Genomic DNA, 23,687 nt, shown 5'->3' with positions numbered 1-23,687 from the left:
GGGACACCTCTCACTATCCCTAGCTGTTCAGAGCTCCATCCAAACTAGCCTTGAACACTTCCAGGGATGGGGCAGCCACAGCTCTTATGGGCAACCTGTGCCTCACCATCCTCAGAGTAAAGAATTGCTTCCTAATCTCTGATCTAAACCTACTCTCTGTCAATTTGAAGCCATTGCCCCTTGTCCTGTCACTCCAGGCCCTTTTAAATAGTCTCTCTCCATCTTTGCTGTAGACTCCCTTCAGGTACTAAAAGGTTGCAATTAGTTCACCCCAGGGCTTTCTCTTTTCCAGGCGGAATGATCCCAATTCTCTCAGCCTTTCCTCACAGCAGAGCTGCTCCATCCAACCAATTAACTTGGTGGTCTCCTCTGGGCTCTGTCTTACAGATGACCACTAATTATTGCTGCAGAAACATCTGTGCTAATTCTGCCTCCATTCCTTGCTTAGACTTTCTCTTTGGTGCAGTGAGTTTGGTCCTCTGTGAGTCTTGACATGTCTGTGGTAACTATTGCCTGTTCCTTGAAGGATCAGCCCAATGGGAATGGAATTGTGTGAATAGAGCATCAGGGGAGTCTGTGGGGCATTTTATGCATAGTAAATTGATTAGGTTTTCCTGAGCTAAAACTCTTACCTAGGATATAAGGGTCAGTGAAGTGAATGATATGTGAAGTGGTAATAGAAGTGAGATTCAGTTGTGGCAGACAGTATCAGATGTCTATCTGCAGTAACAAATTTCTCAGTAACCATATAGGATAAAAAACTGGTGTTCAGAATTTGTTCTTATTTCATCATTATGGTGTCTTGAAGATTCCAAACAAGACTAGATCTACTTTATGTACAAATATTAAATATATTTTTTTCTTCCCGTATGCTGTGTTTTCTCCTGGTGGAGAACACTACAAGTGGTCCCTTGCTCTTAACATGCAGAACAAATTGCTATTTTCTCTGTTAGCTTTGTATCAAAAGTATATTTTTAACCAGCATATTCAGAGTGAAGGAAAAGTTAGGGGAATGCAAGAGTTCCATGGGGTGCATAGTGGTGCAGTCAAACCCCAGGGGCAGAGTAACATTAGATTCCTCTTCAAAGGGTTAACTAAATGTTGCCACCCTATGCTTCCCATCCCTCATAATTGTTGTATATTTTCTTTAAAAATATTTTTCACTTGATTTGATCTTTGCTGCCCATTACTGGCTTTTGTTTCTTCCTGTCTTTTTCCTTTTTCTTCACTCTCTAGGAGCCAGAATCCTGCCCAGATAACATCTGTCAAAAGAAAAACCACTGACCTTGTAATCATGTCATTTTGCTTTTAAGACTACATTGTACACGCAGGTGTCTGATTTCTTCATAAGTTTTAGAGGAAGTAATTTTTCATGACTTTGCAATGTAATTGCCTAATGGTTTTTCAAGGAGACAGAAACTCAAATAGCAAGGTTCATACTGGGAAGGTTTAACAGTAAGAGTGCTGGGTGGTTACATGAGCACATATTAAATGTTTGGAAAAGCCCACATCTTGAACCATCCAGTGCAAGGAACTCTCTCTGGCTCAGTCTAGTTTATGCAAGGAAGAAAAGTGAACAGCTTTCAGAAGGAAAATGATCCCTGGCTCTCTCTTCTAGCCTTCAACTCAACATAAAGCTTACTTTGAGCTGTATGAAAGGAGCACCTAAGTTGATTAGCTCTTGATTAGAAAACTGTCTGATTTTTACTTTCACTACTGTTCACAAAATGACCCATGGTGAAGCATTCTTTGAAACCGTGGTGACACTAAGATGCAAGCTTTCTGTAGTATCTTGTTCTTTTTGTCTACTGGTGTCCTTTCTTTTTTCCTTTCCATTTCCCCCTCTCTATTCCCTTTTACCCCCCACCCCAGGATAGCTTCACATATTTATTTATAATTACCAGGGATTAATAAGCCATTTGATAGCTAGATGGTAATTGCACTTTCTATTTAGGATAGCTAAACTTTAAGAGAAGGTTTTGTAGGAAAAGATGAAGTAATGAGAGACAAATCTAGGAGGCTGTATCTTCTAAACCAAAAATGAGCATCTTCTAGAGTGTCTGTTAGGGTGGGATAGAGTTTAAGGTTATATGATATGAGTTATAAAGTCAGAGTTTGGAATGAATTGAAGTATCTCAAATTTCACTTCTTTAAATCAAAACATTATAGAAATATCCTTACCCAATGAGAAGTTGGTACAGAAATGAGTGAGTCCAACTTCTTTGAGTTCATTATGAAGGAAATCAAAACAGAGCACCATAGTGACCACAGATACCTTTGAAAATCTGTAGGAATGTGGATGCACGTTTACAGGAACACTCTGATTGATAGATGTGATATTTGTATTTTATACAAATGCATTCTTGGAAGCGTTCAGAATATGCCTAGATAAGCTGCTGAGAAGCCTGCTCTCAGGCCTGCTTCAGATGACTCTTAGAACTTCATTAATGACATGGATAAGGGATTGAGTGCCCCCTCAGCAGGTTTGCAGATGACACCAATCTGAGGGGTGTGGGTGACACACCTGAAGGATGGGATGCCATCCAGAGGGACCTGGACAAGCTCAAGAAGTGCCCATGGGAATCTCACGAGGTTTAACAGACCAAGTCCAAGCTGCTGCTCCTGGGTCAGGGCAGCCCCGGTACCAATCCAGGCTGGGCATGGAGAGACCCAGAGCAGCCCTGGGGGAAGGACTGGGGGTGCTGGTGGGGAGAGGCTGGCCATGCCCTGGCCATTGGCAGCCCAGAACCCGCCGTGTGCTGGGCTCATGCCAAGCCCCGTGGGCAGCAGGGCAGGGAGGGGATTCTGCCCCTCTGCCCCGCTCTGCTGAGACCCCACCTGCAGGGCTGCATCAGCTCTGGGCTCCAGCACAGCAAGGACAGGGACCTGCTGCAGCCAGGCCAGAGGAGCACCGAGGGGAGCAGAGGGATGGAGAGATCTGCTGGGAGGAGAGGCTGGGAGAACTGGGATTGTTCAGCCTGGAAAAGAGAAGGCTCTGGAGTGAGCTAATTGCAGTTTTCCAGTATCTGAAGGTAGCCTAAAGAAAAGATGGAGAGGGCCCTGGGGTGACAGGACAAGTGGGAATGGCTTCAAATTGACAGGGATTAGGTCTAGATGAGATTAGGAAGGAATTATTTCCTGTGGGTTAAGTGAGACCCTGGAACATGTTCCTAGAAATGTTGTGGGTGCTCCACCCCTGGAACTGTTAGAGGCCAGGCTGGATGGAGCTTTGTGCAATTTTGTGTACTGGAAGGTGCCCCTTCCCAGGACAGGGGTGTTGGAATGACGTGATCCTTCAGGTCCCTTCCAACACAGGCCATTCTATGGTATGACTTCAATATCCCTTCCAAACTCATTTATTCTCTGATTTCATTATATGAAAGCTAGCCTTCTAAAGACAAGATTTTCCCAAAGAATAAAGATTTCAGGATGAGATCATACTTTTTATCTTGAAGATGATGAGTGGCTGGAGCTACTTAAAAAAAATTACCTTAATTTTGAGGTAGAAAATCACTGTATTAAACACAGTTTATGTACACTGGAGCACTTTTGATTCTTCATAAAGCTTGTCTCCTTAGCCTTTCTAAGGATTGTTTGGGGTGCTGGGAGCCACTTTCCTATAGAAATTCAAGTCCAAGGCACAGTTCTTTTATATAGCTTTGTCTGTGACACAACCATAGAAGCATGTATATGTGTTTGCTAAAATAATAGAATAGAAGAAATCTTACAAAAGCATGATATTTTATATTTAGTTTCCCCCTAAGGGCAGAAGGAAATGAACCAACTGTGACAGACACTTCTAGTTCATAATAGACTACTGAGGGTACTTTGATGAACTGATGCTATAGGCACTAAAAAGAATAGAATACTAAATATTTTAATGCTTCTTTTTTGTGTGTTTTGGAAGAAAATTAATTTAAATATCTTAGAGCTTTCAGACTATCAGTGCTTTATTTGAAAACTCTGTGCTAGCAATCTGAAGATCAGTAAAATGCAAACAATAGTTTCTGAAATCCTTATATCGTCATCTCTGGTTTAGAGGGAACACCCTCTCTCTGGGGTGGAAAAGTAATTTAGTGTAGGACACTAAGCAATTTTGGCTGCTCTTGAACAAATATCTCAAGTAAAACAAACTTATCTGTATTTCATGCTGTTCTTATTCCTGTGAAATCCAGGGAACTTCAAATCTTAAGTTGTTCAGGTTAGTTGAATTCAAGAAGCACTTTTGAATTCAAGAAGCACCTCTTGGTTTCTACAGAGGGGTTTAGGTTAAGTTCTGGGAAAAATAAGTTTCAATAACGTGTCACCATGATGATATTCCTTTCCCCAATGTGTTGTCCTTCCATTTAGAGAGGGGTGCACAACACATCTGACTTTAATTTTACCTGAGTTTTAGTCTTGCATCTTAATCTAAAATTATCTTTATCCTTCAAGTCAGTATTTTCTTTATGTACTGCTTTAAAATTGCTGAACAGAAGATGAAGAATTGATATATTTTATGTACTTTAAGTTTTTATTTTGCATGTCTTTCCCTGCACTCAAAATCACAGAATATTCTGAGTTGGGAGGGCTCCACGAGGATCACCAAGTTGACTCTTAAGTGAGAGGCCCCTTTCCTTATTTCCAGAGTACCTAAGGGAGGAACTTGTCATATCCAGTGCACACCTGAAAATTCTTATGACTCAAGCAAAAGAAAAGAGGGGGAATGTGTTTTGAATGTACAGAAATAGCTACTCTGAAAAACATCAGTTCATGAGAAGTTTGTTTCAGGTGCCCAAAATAAAGTAACCTTGATAGTTTTCTGCTAGTTAAACTGCAGTGTTCTTCCATCTAAAGTGAAGAAGGTTTGTGGAGTGTTTGGGTAGGACAGTATTTGCCAAAAAAAACAACTTTCAGAAATTAATAATTGCATGTGAAGATTCAAGTAATTTGAAAATTTATCTTCAGTAAAGGAGTAATAAGACCAAAAAGATGTGCTTAAAAGGTATTTAGACAATGACAACAGTCGTTCCTGAGCACTGAGCAATGCCTGTTTAGATTGTAAATTATATATTGTCCTGGAAAGACTGTTTTGCAATAAGAATATAAACCAAGACTTACAATTCATGATTTCTTGATTGTCTGTTTGTTTTAAAAACTGTATTATCATAATAAAATATATGCATATATTATATATGAAGTAGATATTAATGTGTCCATGTATCAAATAGGAAAACCTCATATTTTGAAGCTACTTTGAGGTCACAAAGTTCAGCAGCAGAAAACAGCCTATAAACAGGCACATCTGAAAATTAACATTTATTATATTGTAAATTTCGTTAATGTATTGAATGCTTCAATGTATCATTTTTCTTCTCATGAATATTATATTGGTACTCAGGCTTGGATATAAAATCTAAATTTTACCTGTACATAATTACTATTCCAGTATCCTTTGGAATCTGTGGTTTTCATCAACTTTGCCATAAGGCTTCATTTTGACAATGTCTTAGAAATTATTGCTGAATACAATATCAAATGAAAATTTGGAAGAAAACAAGTTTTTTTGTTGGGTTTTTTTTTGTGATTTCAAGTCTTCCATGAAGGTTATGATCCTTACTGGAAAGTTTAGTATTTTGATTTCTGAATATTCTTTAAAATTTTATTATTTAATCAGCATCATTGTAGTGTAATGGGTGTCAGTAGAATAATTTTTAAGGTATGATTTCAAGGTCAACATGTTCATACATATATAGGCTCTAACATCAGCACACTATTAAATCTCTACAAGTAAAGGCCTCATCATTTTTTATTGGGTTTTTTTGCTTTATTCACTGGTATATATGGAGATATCATTGCCTCATTCCAGAGTGATCTATATAATTATTATTGACTTGCCATTCCAACCTTGCAAAAGCAAAATGAAGACTGACACAGGAAATAGGTCATGGAGAAAAATGAGGAACCATTAAAAGAGTAGGACATTAGGTGAAAAACTGAAATATTTTAGAACCAAAGTTAGGTGCTTTTCCTCCTTCATTTCATTCACAAAAAGGTCATAGTGCAGAAAATATGAGAAAATTTGATTGTCTGATTTTGCTGAAGATCTCTTCATGGCAGACTACTGAATATAGAGCTCTGAAAAGAGACAGATCTAAATGTAATCAAAATAATAATTAAATGTAGGTGGAAGAGGATGCACAGCTAACCATGGGCTAGTATTATAAGCAGTCTGAGCAGTTGGCACAGCTTTTCTCATAGTTTTTATAGTTATGGTAAATAAAAATGTTAAAAAACATGTAATTTTGCTGAGAGAATCTCTGGTGGGAGACCAAGAAAGTGATAGCAGGCCAAAACATAGGTAAAGGTGCTTTTACAGCTGCAACTCCCTAGGATGATGAGAAGCATGTGAAGTCATAGAGAAAAGCTCAGATGGGTCTGAGCATAAATGTTTGTTCAAGCCAGAAAAGGATGACATGACATAATTTGGAACATTTGGTTGAAGGTATAGATGGGAAAGGCCATACCTACAACTGATTACATGAATATTCTACCTAAAAAGCACAGAAGGAAATTCGTTAGTCCTATCAGTGAAGGCCAGCTGTTAAAGGTTTTAGAAAAACTGAAGAGGATTTTATGGAAAGGACTTCTGTGAGACCAAGTTTTACATTTTTGTTTTAGTGATGCACAGCTTGAGTTGATGGCCAGATGTTCACAGAGAGATAACTGAAAAGTAGTGCATTTAATTTAAATAGAGGAATGTTTCTTCTAAAAGATTAAATATAATGGTGGATGGCATGAGAGTGTGAGTTGCAAGCTGGCTGTCTCCATGTATACTTTACAGACTTGAAGTGTTGCATATGTTTTCTTTTTCAGTGATGTGAATGACATCTAGTTCATTTTTTGATTGATCTTGGAAACCAGGTGGGGTTTGAGAGACATCTAATAAAAAAATGAATCCATCAATACTTGTTTCATAAACTAAGAAATATTTACACAGACTAAAACACTCCCCTTCTTGATGTTTTGAAGACCAGACAAGTGTTTTCCAGAGGAAAGCTGTTCTCTTGAAGAGTAAAAAGTAAGTTCAAATAATGATTAATGAGAAGGCATGTGAGGTAGTTTGATTTTAAGCCTTGTGGCATTGACTTTGCAATCAGCTTCATTCTGAGCTGTTAGAAATGGCACAGACAGTGAGATGTGGGTCAGGACCTGGTGGCAATTTGAAGGAAAAACTGAGCAGGTAAGCAGACATCTGATTTACCAGCAATTTTATGTTTTCATGTAGATAGCCAGTGCTGGCCAGAATGTAGAAAATGCCTGGTGCTGACATTTATTCATCCTTTCAAATGGAGTACAGAAGATTGCTAGGTTTGGGATTTTGGTTGTTTTGTTGGTTTTGTTTGTTTTTTTTTTTTTCCAGAAGATGTTAGTGTAAATGTTAGAGAAGAGTTGCTTGTCTATTTTCAGCAAAGCTAATTTTCCAGATCCGTTGGCTTCAGTTATTGGAAGTGAATACCAGATAACCACAAAAAGCACAAGAATTCAGTGTTTTATAAGAAATTAGTTCAATTTCATTTAACTGCATTTGGTTTCATTTAACTATATTTGAAAAGTTTAAAGCTGAGGCTAAGAGACCAGTACCAAAACTTTGAGTGTTGTTCATTTATATTAAACATACATAAACTATATATAAACAATTGGGTTCACTTCCCCTCTCTCCCCTCCATCCAATATGGCAAAATATCCACTTTTGGCAAGAGTGAGAAAATTACTTTGTTTCTTGTTATTGCTTGGCTATCCAAACTCACTCTCAGCATCCAAGAAGTTATTCCACTGTGGCAAAGCAAAAGCAGTCTCAGCTGCTTCATTGATGTTTTTGTGTTCCTTACATTTAAGCAGATTTTCAGTACAGCTCCGTAGAAATAACTGGGATTAAGTTCTGTATTCTCCGTAATTTTCCAGACATTTGCTCTCGAAGGCAAGTAGCATAAAGACCATGCTAAGGAGACAATACAAACTGTGAAAAGCCAACATAAGGTGCCAATTGTACGTAAAACATTTCTTTAGTTTGTTGCATGGTTGTGCTGAGCTGTGATTTACATTTGAGTGAGGTCACTTGCATCCTAGAAACCTTGGCATTAGTTACTGCAGGACTCAGCCAGCTGCAGTCACCTCCAGTGAGAAAGAGGAAAGGACTCTTGGTTATTCTGCTTTTGGGCATTGAGGACATAAATGCAGAGACTGACTGACTAAATGGCAGATGAATTCTGGATCGCTGCGTTTTATTAATATTGTATTGTTCCAATTTTAGTTGTCATCTGTTCCCTATCCTTTGTCCCCTCAGTGTTTTCACAGATGACAAACATTGTCCAGAAGGACTTTGGAAACATATCTCAGCTTTGAACTTTGTGTTGAGTACAAGAGGGTCATCTGAAGCTGTGTGTGTTAAAGCTTTGAGGATATAGTGTTTAAAAAGTGTAGGTAGGAACAGTGCTGAAGAGGCAGAACGAAAATAGAAAATAGGATGCTTCACTCAAGCATAGTGAAAACTTGAAGCAGCAATAATGACAGTCACAGAGGAAGCTGCTGTTTGAAATGAGCAATGTCAGCCTGGATACGTGCATGAGACTAGGAGCAAAGAGTCTTTTTTCTTTTCTAGGGGAAAAAGGTAGAATGACAGAAATTAATCTGAGGGAAACAAGTGAAAGAGACAATTGACTACTGATAAAAATGTTTTAAAGCCTTCTCAGAGTGCCCTGGCAATTTACTGTGTGCTTTCTCTTCTAGACTTTCAGTGAAGGTTGGAGGTTGCCTATTTTGCATTAATTAAGCTATTTGTGCATTTTTTACAACTCTATTTACATTAACTTGTAGGACAGGATTACTAGACCTATTTTATTGACTTACAGAAAAGGCAGAAAAAGAAAGAAACAAAGAAAGGCACCAAAGCAGAGATCTTCAAAGTACCTAAACTCCATCAGGAAATTGTTGGTACCTTGCTGGTTTGTTGTCTGGACTGGAATGAGGGTTTCAATCTACATCTCAAGGCTGGTGCCATAACCTGTAAGAACTCTTTTTTAGTTTTTATTGTGTTAATCATATATTCTTCCTATAAAATTAGTTTCAAAGTGTTGCAGCTGGTGTGCCATAGTAGTTGCTATTTGAATTGTTATTTGTGGCTCCTTTAAGAGGTGTAAAAACCTGAAAAGGAATAGTAGAATTCTAGTTTCCTTTGTTCATAGTTTGTTTCCTAGAACAAGATGGCAAAATTACTGCAGTTGTACAAATGCTGTGCTACATCCCAATTAGTCTTTAATGAGGAGAAAAGGAAGGATTGAGGCAGTGTGATAAGGCTTGCCGTTGCAGCAAGCACTATTAACTTCTGAGACTTTTATCTAACACTTTTATCTTCATTCTGCAGCCTAAAACCTTCATAGCCATCTCTGGTCTGAGGTGCTTCAAGCAGGTATCTGAGCTGTAAACCTTCATGCAAACATTATAGTGCAGAGCCAAAACCAGGTGCAATTACATCAAATGCATGCTTTTAATTCAAATGTACATTTCGGAAACCATCCAGCATAGACTGTGTTATGTACATCCTTTGCCACAGAGCATCTCTAATAGAATAACACATTATATAATGTGTTAGGTCTGTGTGCCTGCGCTGCACAGTTTTGCTTTCAGATGTGTGCATTTGGCATGTGCAGTGTAAGAAAATGTCTTCTCAAGACAAATATGCTACTGCTTGCCTTTTGAAAAATACTCATGGAAGGCCTGAAAGGGTACAGAGAACATTTTCCCAGCACAAACAAAATTCTTGTTATGTAATTTATTTGGCTTCAAAAATCAAGCAAGCTGTTTGGTTCTATACTGGGATTTTGAACCTGCCAACTCTGACAGCTCCACATAGTCATGTAGCTGTTGTTTGGTGGTGTCACAGCAAACCTCTCTGCTTAGCTTGCTTTAACCTTGTCCTCCAGATGAGATTCAAAACATACTTCAAAGGTGTACCTGTCAGCAATTAATATGAAAGTCATATCATCTGTGCTCCTATAGAAAAAGTTAGGTATGGTTTTCATTATAAGTGAAAAGTGGGTAAGATTTTGAGATTTTGAATATAGACAGTAATAGGAGAAGAGAATGTCAGGCTCTTTTATGTAGACATTTGTGAGGTTTTGGTTTGTCAATATAGCATAAAAACATTACTAAAGTATATAAAGTAATATCAAAATTAATAGTTATTTGTAAGTGAATTCAGCTATTTCTATGACAATTACTCTAAATTTTTTTGTTCTGAATCATGCACGTACCATCATTTCATAAAAAGGGCTTCATTAAAATGCCTACACATGGTGTTGGGTGGGTGAAAGAGGAACTTCTAATGTTTTATTAAATTTCTTTTTTTACTTTTATTGTTAAAAGGTGCTGTGGACAGGAGTAGTGTTATACACAATCATAATATTCTAGGCACCCCTCTATAGATTTCAAATAAATATGTCCTTATTAAATGTCTTTTCCAGCATCCCAAATTGTGATTTACTTTCAGCTCTTTTAAAAGAAATAAGCATACCAATCCTATATTAGTATTGTTTTAACTTTTCTCCTTTTGCAATTACTATATTATTCTCCAAAATGTTATTTCTTCTATATTATTTTAACTTTTGGTCAGTATCCTCATCAGCACTGTTTAATATCGTAGGAGACCAAGTCCTTAGACTTACTTTACAGTAAACACAGGGAAAAGTCCTTATCAGCCAAAAGCTGTTTTTTTGTTTGTTGCCTTTTTATTTTTTTCAGTTTTAAACTGACCAGACTCTTCCTACATGGGTGTGCCTCTAAATCCCTTCCAAATTAAACACAGAGATATAAAACCAGTATGCAAACAATAGCAATAGAAGTACATCTTATTCATTCCTTCTTGCTTTTCTTCATGAGGATCATTAAGCATGGCCTTCAAATATTCCAGAAGAGAGAAATGCACATCCTGCTTTCTCATGTGACCTGTATTGATTAGTTTTAATTGCAACTGGTTCCTATTCTACCTTGAAGTTTTTGTCTTTGGAGGGAGCTTGATTAGAAATATATTTTACGCCATCAATTTCTTGCCTTCATTCTGAGGGAAAAAAATGTAAATTGTGATTCAACCTGATTTTAGAACTTTTGATCTCTAAACATGTGTGGTTATGTAGCTTTTTCCCATGTTCCAAACTAGTCCTTTAAACCCCTTCCTGACACATCTAGAGACTATGTTGCTTGCTTATAATTATGTTATTAAGTAAAAAATCATTTTCTCATAGTAATGATAGGAATGAAAGTAAGGCCTATTCCAAACCCTATAGAGCTGAACACATATAACTTTTTATGTACAAGTATCATCCATGAAATTGTTAATTAACTTCAGGAGTGTTAGTTTAGCTGTGAATTCTCATTGCAGCTAACATCAAAGACATTAAATTAGTTGTATTTCTACATGTGTGTATTTGTCTGTAGGCATAAATGCATAGCAACTGAAGGGTTCTGAGGCTTGAATTACAGTTTTGGGAGCTTTTTCCTCCTCAAATGTATCAGATCCTGTAGTATTGAAGAAAAGCAGTGAAAACCAGGAGCCTTAGAAAATGTTGATAAACAGGTAACAGGCAAGGTTTACTTCCCTACCATGACCACAATGATTTCCCAGGCTGGTATATAAGTAGAATTTTGGAAGGTTCTTGGACAGTTGCCACTAGTTAAGAATAAAATCATTCAAGACGTGGAGTAATCACCAATATTATGCTAAACCTGTCAAATTATCTAGCTATGGTGTGCTGGAAGGAGAAGGTGACTGTGCATTATAATATTGCAACTTTTTTACAGAAAGTGCCTGGAGCTGACGAACCAGATTGGTGGTTTTTAATAAAAGCGAATACAGTTAATATGTGTATACTTCCATTGACAAGGTTCTGCACTTAGGAATACAGCACAGATGGTGTAAGCAGTGAATACTTATGTCTGACTGTAATTGATCCTATCAACAATGACATACCTTTAACTGGGTTGTATCACTTTACGTCACATATGGTTAATTAAGTAAGAAGGGCCCAAATACACTAAGGAGATTTTTATGTTTATACTTAGGAAAACAGTCTAGACAGGTGTTAATGTAAATGAAGTTAGTACTTGTCAAAGGTGAAATTCTCCATATGTAGCCCTCCTTCAGTCTCCAAATAAATATAATTTGTCTATGTCTACATTAGCAAGTAGTGAGTAGCAATAGGACGCAATCTGCAAATTGAAACAGTTGGTGCTGAGTATCCTGCTTTCCCCACTGTTGGGATCAGTGGGAGAATGGAGGTTCCTCCAGTCTGGCTCTGTTCTGGTCCCACTGGCTCGAGGTCATGCCTGAGTGCAGTCTTGGAGGGGGTCATTTGGCTTAGGTTGATTCCCTGTATTTAGTACCTTATGTGTATCTTGGATAGCTACATTTTTTCACCTGTAAAACAAAGTTTGCCCTTAATTTCCATCATCCTTCAGCCTCAATGAGAAGAGCTTTGCTTCCTGAATTCCTCCTTACTGAATGCTTCCTGAATTGCCATCACAGACATGAATTGTCTTTTGCTATGTGTAGATGCCAGCCCCATGATGGTATAGCACAACATCATGTAGTACAGTTTGTTAAATTGTTTTTTCACATGTGCTGCACAGATTTAGATTGGCCCTTAGTTGGGTAGTCTGTCTCTTGTAGAAATGCTGTTGGAAAAATTACATGTTCTAAATTCTTTCCTTTTATGGAAAAAATTATGGCATTATTATCCACTGTATACACCAGTATTATCCAAAGTGTTATGGCAGTATTTTCCACTGCCAAGAACACCTTCTCTTTGCTTTGTCCAGTATGGAAAATGATATGACAAAATAGAAATTGATGTGTTCCAATTTTTGTCCTGGAGGTCTCCATAGGTACAAATACTTTATAACAAAATTCTCTAATCTCTGTATTCATCTTATCTCTTCTCAAAGCCAAATTTGAAATGTTTTACAGTAGTTTTACCTGCAAGCTACTGAATATGTAATTCAACTTACACATTAGAATCCACTGCCAACAACTCCTGGGTTTCCCAGGAGAAAATCTTAAAAATTTTCTGAGATATACCTACAGTAAATACTTTTGGGGTTTAAATGACTCCTACCTAACCTTATTGGTTTATCTTCCAAAACAATTATTCCTACAAAGATTCTTTTCTTTATGAAAAAAAAAAAAAGGGAAAATTATTCAAATCCCTTCAGGCCTTACAGGTACTGTTCTAGAAAGAAGAATGTTTCATGCTACCCAGTCCTTCTTTATAATACCAAGGTAGGTTTTTGTTTTACTTTCTTCTGATGGACACACTTTTTACTTTTGCTTTTCTCCTGTAGGTTGCCCTTCCTTTCAGAGCAAATTCCTGTTTTTGTCTGTTTTTATCCTTAGCCCAATTATATGTTCTGAAAGAGATCTCTGCTTCACCTCATGTGATTTTTACCAGCTTTTCCCACTTGAGAACATTACAGCTGCTTGAAAACCTTAATTTATCACTCCTGAAACACATACTTTGTGGATGTCATGCCTAAACTTTCCCATCCATCCCAGGTGGCTGTGTGATTTCCACATTTTGATTAGCATCATCAGTTTTGGAAGCAGAAACGTTGATGTCATTCTAAAGCTGACATTAACTTAGCTGTGATAACTATTAGCCTATTGCCAACATTTGACTGATCCAATGTTTCTTTGAACATTGTCAATGTTATAAATTAATATGAAAACGTTCTGCTAAAAATTATTTTACTAACACCTTGAGTTTAGCAGTCTGCTTATTTATAAAGTGGAAACATACATAGTTACTTTGGTTAGGATTGCATTCAGTTTTTAAATATATAATATCAAAAACATTATGAAGTAGGACACACAAGATTATTGTGGAACACAGGATCTTGTGTATACTGGAGAACATCAAACAGTTACTAAATAAAAAGTCCAAACTCCTTCTACCTTTTAAGAAACTGAGATTAAGTAATTATGATACTTAGTCTTGTCATAGAAAGGGATTTTTCTAAAGATAACATTATTTAATATGTTAAAAAATACTTGATTGTGTATTTTTCTTTAACTTAAAGACTAGCTTAAACATCACAAAACATTGATTCAGAATTTAGAAATAAAGGAAGTAAGCCCTAAAAAGCGAGTAGGCTTCTAAAGGCATATTTTCATTCCTGCTTTTGTCGACTGTTTTAGATTTAGCTCTTCATTTCCATTTGTTAAAATTAAAGCAAAAGCTCTATTTTTCTTCTTCTCTGTAAAAATAGCTGGCATTCTGTCAAAGCTTGTTGTAGCGTTGCTTGTACATAGTAAAAGAATAGCAAGCATAGCAACCAAAAAAATGGACTGAAATAAATTAATTCCAGATTTAATGGGAGGTTTTGATATACAGTCTTGAAAAGAAACTTTTCTGGGGTGACCTAATTGTGGACTTCCAGTACCTGAAGGGAAGGCACAAAAAAAATGAAGAGAGACTATTTACAGGCATGGAGTGACAGGCCAAGGGGAAATGGCTCCAAACTGAAAGAGTTCTATGACACTGTTATTTTTTCATATATTTTTCAGACAGCTTCTAAACATTTCTTAATTGGACTGCTTGCATACTATAAAATATGTGCTAAAGTGTCTTGAAAAATCTGTTTAAATTGAAAAGTTTGGGAAGGCTCTTAGTAGTGCCTGAGCTCTAAATATTTCAAAAGAACAACAACAAATCCTATATTCTATAAAACACTTCTCTATGGTGTGTTACTGAGGGGTGAATCCTTCTGGATCTTGTTCCCATTGAAGCAGTGTCTCCATTGTCAGTTTCCAAATAACTTTAGGGATAATATCAACCAGAATGTTTCTGAGGAAAAGGTTCATGTATACTCATAAGAGACTGGCAATGGAGCAGTAGGCGAACATAATTCTGGTATAATTTTTCTTCCATGGGAAATATTTTTTTTTCTCTACTTAAATATGGCCACTTAATTGGCAATTTCTTGTGATTATGATCTTTGATACAAAAAGTAGGTTTGTAGATAGAGCAACAGACATGTGGGACAAAATTCATATTTGTATTAGAAGATTATTCTATAATCTTTAAAATATAAAGTATTTTGTTGTTCATGAGTAGCAAGATCACTCTCCATGTATATGTTATCAGATGACACAAAGAAACTATGAGAATGCTATCAAATCTGAAATCAAGCATTATCAGCCATGCTGCAAGATTTTCTTTGCAATGCTCATGAAGATGCAAAAGAGGCAATTCAATGCAAAAGTACAGTCAGGAATAAGAGCAGCAGCTTCTGAGTTGAAAGAAAAGTCTGTGGAGGTCATCAACAAGGAAAAAAAAAACAAGCATATTTGTCTATTAAGCACTTACTATGATTAATTTGATGCAATATAATTCTTGTTTTCCTTGGACCCAAGTGAGAAAGAATGGAAATCTGGGAATTTCATCTATTCTAGAAAAAAATGTAGGATCAAGTAGTCTAGCTAATCTTAAATACTATTCCATGTATCTGTTAAAGATATTGTTGATCTGACATTTACAAGTAATGAATTATGCTTTATCATATTTTCTTGTTTTGTCCATTCCGTTCCAGTAAAAATAGAAACATTTCTCCAGTATGGTGTGTGTGTGTGTTGATAAGTAAATAACTGATAGCAAAATAAGGAAGGCTTTTTTATATTCTCATGAAGTTGCATGTGCAGTTTGCTTTTATACATCTTTGTATGAAAATATCTTCCACCTAATTATTAAGGGATTCACACTGAAGGGAGAAGATTCCTTAAAGAACCAAAAAAGAAAATAAATAAGTGAACTGAAACAATGTTAAGAAAAAATATCTGTAGGACATTTAACATTTGTAGTTATTCCTCATAATTTCTATCTAGAAAGGAAAGAAACGGATTGCACGTGGAAATCTAAACTATTTGGTTAATTATGAAATATTAACTGCTTAGAAGATCAAGGGGAGTGCAATATATAGCTTCAAAGATAAGTAACATTTGCAAATATCTGTATTCCACCAAAAAAATCGTAAGGTCATTTTATTGTAAATTTAAATGAAAAGCAAGCAAACAAACAAACAAACAAAACCCCCCCAAAAAACCTCAAAATTCAAAATCTCCAAAATTTCCAAACATATAAAATGCTGACTGATATTAACTGGTTAAAACAAGATTTTCTCAGCACTTGAGCATAAAATTTCATAATTTTTTAGAAAAAATGTTTTCTTAATGTTGCCGCCTACATCCACAGGCTTCTTCACCATTCCAGCTTCTCTCCACCTTGAGTCTCTGTATGTTGCTTACATTTTCTGTTTTGTTGCTGCAAAACTTGGCACCTCTTGTTCTACCAGTGCCTTCTACCCTCTGCTTGATTCCCTTCCATTAACAAGACTGTTACTTTTGTGCAGCAAGAACCTACAACCTCCCCTTTGAAATACTTTTAAGCTCACCTGTAAAGCAGCCTCCACCAAAATGTGTAATCTCATTGTGAACATAGAACTGCCATTTATTGCGAAGTTTGGCAATTATTTGTACTATTAATTCCAAAGTGTTCAGTTTTAAAGCTTTGTGATTTGCAAGGAATAGACTTAAATTTAATGAGTTAACTGAAAAGCCAAGCAAATGAAACCTTTTTTTCTCATTTTCACCACTAAAATTTGAAATTACTTGGTTTATTTTTCTTGATTTTATTCTGTGACTTAGTGATCTGGAGCCTGCTTGACAATGGTCTACAGAATGGTCTTCCAGGATCTTAATTTCCAGAACCGTTTTCTGTGTATCTACCACCATGCTGAACAAGTAAATCTGATGAGTAATAGACTATCATACCATGTTTATAAGATTTAGTCAGGAATACATCAATCCTGGCAATGCCCCTTTTATATATTTTCAAAATGGTGAAATAAAAAATTTTGGCCCATAGCAATGAAAAAGGAGTTCTAGAAAACTGAATACTGAGGTAGATGATCCTTAATAAATGAGCAAATCCCTCTGCTGCCTGTCTAGTTTGAGGAGGAGCAGTTTTGTGGACTTTTTCATTAAAAAAATTGTTCATAAATCATACAGTTAACTAAATCACTGAAGTTGCAGCCTCAAGACTTTCTTTTATGCATGAAGAGAAGTAATTTCAGCTATTATGTTCATATTTCAGTCATATGTGATTCATATTCTTTAAGTTTACCTGAAATAGCATTTTTCAGACTACAGTAATCTTTTGTCCTTTTTTTTTTTTTTAATATGAAAATAAAGACTAATAAAATGCAGTACTCAATACAGGAAGGAACATAGTAGTGCTACATTTGGAAATTGAATTTGCAGTTGCTACTTTTTGTCGCGCTTCCTCCCTTCCTCTCTATTCCCCCTCCCAGTCCTAGTGATGATAAACTGTTTGTTGTTAGGTATAAAATAAAAAAGTGTTCATAGCTTAAATATAAATTTAAGTTAAATAAGGCATCAAGAAAAATTTTAGAAGTCACACTTGAGCACATTAAGGTTCACATAAAACCTAAAAAATGTTTTTTCAGGATACTGATGGAAGGATGGTCCCAGAAGTGTTTTGTATTTTTATCTTGGTGTCATCATGTTTGATTTCTGTTTGATAGAACTATCAGAGAAGTAATTTTTAAAATTTTTTAATGTTAATTCATTCCATGCAGAACGGTTTTGGTGGAAGAAGGGCAGGAAATGCTTTTAAATTTATTTTTTCAAAGTTTTGTGGAAATTCCTAGGATATTTATCTACTTTTAGAACTCAAGTACAATTGAAATATTGAGGCTATTCTGTATTAATGTTGTGACTCACAAAAGTAGTGCAAATGTTACATTAGCTTTAGATCTAAAACATTGCTTCTGATTATTATTTTGCACTTGATGGACTCCATCTTTCAGCTTCTATTGTAAACTGTATTTGCAAAGGTTTAAAACCTTGACTGAAAAAATTTGCTTTGGGTGAAAGGCATTCCCAGCTCTAGTGATTGGAATGAAGTTACCCAAATTTTGAAAAATGTTGTGGGTATGAATTCTGTATTAGCTCAGGATTTTATTAAGTGTTTCTATAGCTCTATAACTTAAAAATATATACTTTTTTGCTAGTATCACTCAGTATATAATGGCAATAGAAATTCCAGTCATAAATGAAGAGAATCACAGTATTTAGACTTAACCAGGTGCCTAACTCTTCAAAGACTAGAATAAGAGAGTTGTCTTTTCCTAACTGGATACATGTTTAGTACTGCAAACAAATATTTTCTAGCAAACCAAGGGTAGAAGATGTTCCTCACAGAGCTGTCTTTGCAGTTGCATTATTGCAATATATTATTGACCAATGCCTTCAATATACTGAGCTGTCACTACCTGTTAGGAATGATCTGTTTTTCAAACCAGTATAAAGAGGCCTGAAGTTGGCTGCAATCCCATTTGGACATCCTGGGAGGTGAAGGCAGCTCTTAACTGGTTCACTTTCAGCACAGGGACCAAGTCCTTCCCATTGCCCAGCTGAAACAGTCTGGGGCTGCTCTCCAGGCTGAAGTGCAAACTGAGGAGTAAGTCAGGAGTAGAAAAGAAACATTTCAACTTGACTTACATTCTTCCATGAGCTGCTTTCCCTCTTCTATCAATCTTGTTGGCCGTGCCTGTTGACCAAATAAAGTGGATTATCTTGAAGGCAGGAAGTGTAAAGCACTCTCACAGTTATATGCTGCAAAATTAATACTGTGCTGGTAACACTAGTGTCATATATTTTCTTAAATTTTATTTGTTACATTTAAAAAGTGTCCATGAACTCTTTCTTAGTAAATCCTCATGGAAATCTTTTAGTTTGCTTCTTCACAAAGAAATTAACCCTGCATTTAACTAGAATGAATATCATACTAGAATGAATATCAAAGTCATAACAGCTATTACAATTTTAAATACTAGACATTAAAGAGAGATTTTAGAGGAATAATCCTTATTGCAGCATTTCTGAAGTTTAAAATTCATTATTGTTATGGGTTTATTTATTGATTTAGTTGCTGACCTTAAAAATATCATTAAAAAGAGTTCTGTTGGGAGAGTAATACTCTGAAGTAATCAAGATATCATTTGAGTTGGCTTCTTACTGCTGTTGGAGGGGTTTCTTTAAAATTTTAACTTTGCAGGCAAATCTTTTTATACATGACGCTGCCATCAAGTGGCTATTAAGTAGAACCTCTGTGTTACCCATTTCTAATTTAAATGTTTTTTTTCTTTTTAATTAACAGCTTGGTTTGAAAGAAGGGAGTATTCTATACTTCCTAATTGAAAGGAAAAAAACTCTATACTAAAATGTTACTACTCTCTGGACCAGAGCTGTAGAGATAGATGCTCAAAACTGCTTTGAAAAAATGGGATTTCAGTGACATCAAATTTTGTTGAGATTGATTTTTACATCAGTTTCAGCAGACATTACGAATCTCTCTGGTCACCTTGTGAACTATTCTGAGTGTCTTTTTGAATCTTCAGGCACCTTAATATACAGTTAAATCTTCTTTTCTAGGATCCCATTTTAATCCTTTCCATCAAAACTCCAAAATATAGATGTAGTCTATAAACTTGGTCAAGGACTTTAAGATACTAGATCTAAAAAGCCAGAATTACCATAGACCCTAAACATCAAGAAATTTACCCTTGAATCAAGAAGTTAATGAGTGAATAAAATCATATCTTTAGAACAGTCCAACACTAGCATCTCATAAAGTAGAAAATAGCTTTATATTTTTGGGTTTTGGGGGGGTAAAGGCAGCAACCTGTCCCCAAATTACCATTGCAGTTCATTGGAACTCAAATATTGGCATTCACCATCTACCCCCAGTACACTTCCAATGGTATGGGGATGTTAACCAATTTAAGGCAAGTAATGATAAGCATCCCCATTCTCCTGAAGATCATTTGCCTTCTTTCACCCTCTAGAAATAATAATAGAAAAAAAAAAATCATGTGTACATTAGCATTTGTATTTACTATGTTTGAATTAAAGCTGTAAACAGTTCTGATTCACTAATAACTGATGAAAGTGTCTCATTATTGAGCTACAAAACCTCCAACAAATTAATGGAAATTGCAAATCACCTTGAAAATTGCAGGCTGTTTAGTCCTATATTGAGTGCTCTGAAAACTGCATAAATAGCTTTGTTGCTTAACTGTTTCTTTTGAAAAAATAGTTTTCTTATTACACTTTTTAGAAACCATGGCTTAGTAATTAAGGCATGGCTAAGCAACATCTTTTTTTGTTGCTGTTGTGTTTTGTTTTCTGTAGATGAAAATTTAACATTATATTATTGTTAAATATTACTATGTTTGGTTCCTTCTCTTTCACATAATATTTAGGACCATGGATTCTCTGCCTCTGATGCAAAGCAAATATTTTGGCCAATTTTCTCTCATGCCCCAAATTAAAATAGAGGATTTTTCATGTTCTAATTATTTTCTGTACATAATGAATTTTTAAATATATACACCCATGATATTTTCCTACAAAATTAAAGCTTAATTAGAAGAAAATATTTCATTAAAGGAAAAAAATCATGCAGTGTATTTCTTTGTTCACTCTTTGCTTGATTTTCATTCTTTTTGCCTGACTCCAAATCTAAAACTAGTGCATGTTCCTTGTTAGGAGAAAATAATGTATGGGAGGTGACCTCCAGCTGGCATAAAATTTGGTAGACTCAAAAGAGTCATGGAAATGCACTTAAAGAGAATATGAGTTGCATTTCTCTAAAAGATAGAATGATTTCTGCAAAGTTCTAGATTCTCTTGTATCCCATACCCTGCCCCGCCACTTCCCCTCCCAGTTCCACATTACAGCTGCATCCCTGAAATAACCTATTAGATTTTAAATAACATATTTCAGTTTAACATAGATTCAGGATAAAAAAATCAGCAGTTTTTAATTTTGTCAATTTTGCCAATATATGAGGCATCATTAAGCTTATGATGTGTAATTTTTCATCGTTTTTTGCATACAATAGAGATTTTTAAAATTTTTATAAGTCACAGGAGACAATCTTTTTGTATGTAAAGCTTCATATAACATTTCTGCTAGTGTAGTGTAGCTACGGAGGTACAGAATGGGCACTTATAAACTTCTTTTTATTATATTTGAAGTCACTTGACTTACTGGAATACTAAAAGCGTTGTGTGCTGAAGCACCCTCTTGTTATTGCTAAGAGAAATTCCAAAATTTAACAAACCCTTTGAACCTCCAGGAACACAACTGCTGCTATTAGTTGGCAGGTGTCTTTTACTAGGAAAGCTTTTCTGTGACTTTCCAAATTGGTTCATTCCTAGGGCTGAATGACCCGTGAGATGTCCATCATTAACTCTATGCAACAATAGAACTTGAAGTAGCAAAGAATTGAAGTTTCTGTTTTTCCTGCCTCATTGTTGCAGGCTTGATGAGTGAGGGGAAAAAAAGGTCCCTTTCTTTTTCTCTTCCTCTTTTTCTTCCTTCTAAACCACCACCTTCTGGTTTTTCCTTTTGTACTTGCTTGGTATTGTTAGTAATATATCCACAATTCTTGCTCATCATTTCCACTCTACTGCACCACCCCAATTTTGGTTCTTTTGCCCTTGGCCACTATCTTTATGTTTGATAGCAGCTTGCTAGACTTTTGCACCAAATGATGAAAGATGAAGTATTACTGCATTTTAGCTTCTTCATGTCCACTCCGGGGACTCAATTACTACCCCTCAAAAGCTGTGAAAACATTAATGTTCTTTTGTTTGAAGCCCAGAAAAGATTTTTGCTTTATTCTGTTTCTGTATCCTCTCTTCTGTGTTCTCTCCACTCCTTAGTCAGATGCGCAGTGGATACTTGAAGCTTTTGAAAAACCATTTGACTGAAGAAATTAGTCAGCTTACTGCCCAGGTATTTGCATGCCCTTGCCACAGTTTTGAAGTAGTTTTTGTTACATATGCTGAGCATATGTAGGAACCAAATGTACTGGAAGGAACCATCATTTCCAGCATCAATTCTAATGCAGGTGAATTCAAACTGAGCAGACTGCTGTCTTTCTTTTCTTCTTATTGGGTTTTTTTTGGGGTTTGTTTTTGGTTTGGTTTGGTTTGGTTTTTTTTATTTGAGAATGCAATGTTTGAGAAAGATTTGGCATGTGTGGAAGTTTGTGAAACCCATTCCTCAAATATTGGCTCCTTAAATTTTTTATGTCAGAGGGATTGTCACAAACCGGTATTCTACATTATGAATGTACACAGAGTTATAAACAAAAACTCTATGTTTGATTGTTCATGATATGTGATTACTCAGGGGACCCAAGTAATAAGCATGTGTTCCCCATCAGGACTTGCATACAGCTTTCTAATACTGATGGAAACTATATGTGTTGAGCAGATGGGACAGACCATGTTCATGGCTTGAAAAAGGTTTTGCAAGGCCTTTATCATAAGTGAATTCCAGTTTTCTTGGCTTCACATTGGAATGGTAATTTGAATTCATATAGAGTAAATGTAAACCAACTTGTGATAATGTGACTAACTGCAAATTACTTTTCATAGCTGCTACTTTTTCAGCTGGGATGCAGAAGTTGCCTTAGATTAAACTTGAAACTTCACAGTAAAGTGCTGTCTAAAATAACTAACAAAATGCAGATGGGAGTGGAATAAAAGCTGGGTTTATACATAATGAGGCATTGTATCAGGAAAGGTCCTCTCTATGCAGAGGTTAATATTTATATAAATAACTGTTATTGAATATGAAGTGTGACTTAATCTGTGCAAGTCATTTTATTTCATAGAACTTTCACTTGACAGTTAGTGTCAGTCATGAAAATGTAGAACATAAAATAGTATGACAAAACTTCTTAAATACATTTTTCAGCATAGTATTTTATGGCTTTTGTTTTGATGAATTATCAATTATATTGCTTTCCTCTACTTTGTGTCCTTGAAAAAACCTGTTCTGCTGTAACATAGACATAAGAAAAAACATGTAATAGTATGAAGATTTTTTACCTAGTCAAGAGGCTGGAGCTGGTGGCTTTTTCTCTTGGGCTGTCATAGATGTGCAATAATAGCAGGTAATAGCTAAGCTTCATTATCCACTGCTTACTTGTTTAGGTAGTTGTTGGCAAAGACTAAAGGATTTAAGAGATCTACCATTTGTCTTGTGTTGGATTTGGAAGGAGAAGACTCTAGGCAACCAGTTTTGCATAAAAAATACAAAAATAATACTGCATATGTTATTTCAGTTGCATGTTATGTTTCATCTACAGGCAATTTATAGGTGGATTTATATTATGCAAATAAAGGCTTTAATTTCCAAACCCATTGATGTAACATTTTGGAAACTTGGCTATTTTGTTGTAGAATGCACATGAACACCAACTATTTTGATGTTGGATATCTGAAGAATTTCTCTCCTATTTCCAGGTTTAATTTTGGTAGTGTCTAAATGTGCAAAAGAAGAAATTCCTGCCGAGCAGGATTTTGAAATCGTCAACATATGCAAATCCCAGGTGGCCTTTTTCCTCTCCAGAGTTTGGAATAGAACCCAACACAGGTTTTTTCAATCTCCTGGTGTAGCTGGTAGGCTCTTCAGCTTGATATTAATAGTCAGTACTGTCATGATTCCCAAATGAGGTGATTCGTTCTGTAAGTCATTAAAAGGCTGATAAACAGGCCCT

General features: G+C 35.9%; 1 protein-coding gene across 47 annotated transcripts in view; it reads left to right on the top strand.

Annotated features, from left to right (window-relative positions):
- The window catches only part of LOC144248939 (uncharacterized), a 409,608-nt gene that overhangs the window by 195,200 nt on the left and 190,721 nt on the right, over nucleotides 1–23,687 (top strand). For 2 of the 47 annotated variants that reach the window (XR_014957927.1, XR_014957911.1), the window contains exons 5-6: nucleotides 8,892–9,045; nucleotides 9,404–9,448. The exons of 44 other annotated variants lie outside the window; for them this stretch is intronic. The gene's annotated coding sequence lies outside the window, so the exon portion shown is untranslated. The remainder of the gene's footprint in view (nucleotides 1–8,891; nucleotides 9,046–9,403; nucleotides 9,449–23,687) is intronic. One more of the 47 variants, XR_014957913.1, reaches the window with a different exon arrangement.

Source organism: Lonchura striata, chromosome 1 (assembly GCF_050655825.1).
Source record: "Lonchura striata isolate lonStrDom1 chromosome 1, ASM5065582v1, whole genome shotgun sequence".
NCBI classification, from domain to species: domain Eukaryota; kingdom Metazoa; phylum Chordata; class Aves; order Passeriformes; family Estrildidae; genus Lonchura; species Lonchura striata.
The sequence above is the reverse complement of the archived record's forward strand: the minus strand, read 5'-3'. Positions and strand labels throughout refer to the sequence as shown.